This window comes from Vigna umbellata, chromosome 2, assembly GCF_029865625.1.
Source record: "Vigna umbellata cultivar VRB3 chromosome 2, Vumbellata_1.0, whole genome shotgun sequence".
Classification (NCBI taxonomy): Eukaryota; Viridiplantae; Streptophyta; class Magnoliopsida; order Fabales; family Fabaceae; genus Vigna; species Vigna umbellata.
This window is the reverse complement of record NC_142166.1, coordinates 25268280-25270666: the sequence shown is the minus strand read 5'-3', so window position 1 is coordinate 25270666 and position 2387 is coordinate 25268280.

The following is a 2387-nucleotide window of genomic DNA, read 5'->3' as shown; positions in this document are numbered from 1 at the left end:
AATTTGCTTAACAACATCTAGCAAAGGAATATTGATCTCCACCTTTTTGAAAATATTTAAAATCTCTTGGTCTAATTCCTCCATTTTTTTGTTTCTCGGCTTCAACCGATTTGGATATGGAGGAGGTGGAGAATAAGAAGAAGAAGTTTTAGAAGAAGAGTTAGAAGATACTAACCTAGATTTATCAGTGGTAGTCTCAGGTGATGGTTCACTCGGTCCTCCATTGTCATCAATTTGCGCTCCTTCTTTCTCCTTATCTTCATCCTCTTGGGCTCCTTCAGGGCTTTCTACTTGCTTACCCGTTCTCAAAGTAATAGCACTTACATTTTGCGGGTTGATCACTGTTTGTGCAGGCAGTTTGTTTGATTCCTTAGCCTCTAATTTTTCCACCCTCTGAGTCAACTCTACAATTGATTTCTTGATTTCTGAATTTTGCTCAAGTATTGTTTTCATGAAATCTTGTAGTGACATTTCAGGTTGAGGTTGCTGCCTTTGTTGAGGTGGAACATAAGGTTGTTTATTCTGTTGATACCTATTGGAGGATGAGTCATGATAATTCTGGTATGGTCTATTTCCTCCAATCATGTTTGCAGCAAAAGCTTGAGATGAGTTTTCCACAGTGGTTTCCACCAAGCTAGGACATTCATCAGTATAATGGTTAGTTGAAATGCAAATTCCACACTTCTTAGCAATTTGTGGAGTTGAGGTTTTAAACAAACTTGCAATCTCGTCAAGTTTGCTTTCTAGCTTATTCAGTCTTTCATCTATCCTCTTTCCATCAACTGCACCATTATCAATTTCATGCACTCCCTTCAACAAAGTCACTGAATTTTCTCTTGTGCCATACTGTTGATTGTCTACTGCCTTCCGTTCTATTAGATCTATACCATCTTCTGGTGACCTGTCTAAGAAAGATCCTCCGCTTGCAGCATCTGCCCATGACCTATCAGTAGGACTTAAGCCTTCATAAAAGCTTAGAATAAAATCTTCCATTTGGATTTGAGGGCATGAAGAACATAGTTTCTTGAATCTTTCCCAATATTCACTAAGATTCTCTCTATCTCTCTGTCTTATATCTTGAATTTCCCTGCGGATAGCTGATAATCTGGATGCAGGAAAATACTTCTCAAGAAAGAGTCTTTCAATAGTTTCCCAATTTGTAATCCGTGCAGAGAGATAATACCACCAATCTTGAGCTGCGCCTTGAAGAGTAAATGGAAAAGCTCTCATTTTAAGGCTCTCTATTGTGATCCTGGGAGATCTAAAGTTTTCACACAACATGTGAAATTATCTCAAGTGCTTGTGTGGATTCTCCCTTGATAACCCATTGAACTTTGGTAAGGCATTTAACAGGTCAGGTCTCAGCTCCCACTCCTCATTAGGATATTCAATGTTACTTCGGATAGCTGTATTGTGGGAGGTGGCTAATTGTCTGATGGTTCTTTGTGCCATATTGTTTGGGTTAGGATCAGGTAAAGGATTGGATGATATGTTTGTGACTGGAGATAATGAAGGTGGTATGGCTTCAGATGTAGGAAGTGTTCCCTCAGTAGAACACCCAAATTTCAATCTTCTCCGCAGCTTACGCAAATTCCTTTCAACTTCCGGGTTAATTTGATAAAATTCTCCCGGGTTAGCTCTGGTCATGCACTACGCAATCTGCTGGAAATTGTTCCTCTGTTACTTATCTTTTTCTTTTGTTCTTGCTTTAGATAAAGATTTCAAATAAGAGATAAGAGAGACTTGTTGGATCCACTCCCAGGAAAGAGAGGTGCGTCACAACGGACAACTTAAGTACCAAGTCTTTCCTAGCCAGAGTGTATTCAAACTAGCCTCAAGTATTTCTCAAGAGAAATTCTTAATAAAAACAAGAAAAAAGATTTTTGCTAAAACAAGAATGACTAAAGGCGTATTCCCCGGCAACGGCGCCAAATTTGATAGGCTGTCGTTGAAGCTATCAAATTAATACTACTTTTCAAGGCAACTTCAGTATTGCCAAGTAGTATTCAAGAAGGTAGATAGGGCTAAAGTATCCCTGAGTCGTCTCCCAACGAACACGGAATTGCTTTTGAATATCTCACTCTTATGTTATGCAATGCTTATGAATAAAAATGATGTTTGGAGAATGTTTAAAGAACAATTAATAAACTTAAAAACAGTTACGATGAAATAGGCTAATTCCACTGCTTTTCCAAGATAGATTCATCATCGGTTATTCACGGATAATTGTTCAATTGATTATTGTTTAAGTTTCAAATTAATTAAAGTACATTCTTAATTAATTTGAGGGCGATCATGCATTTAACCAAAGTAAATTCTCAATCAAATGCAAAACCTTTCTAGATTATTCACAATAAATTCAACCAAAGTACATTCTCAATCAAATT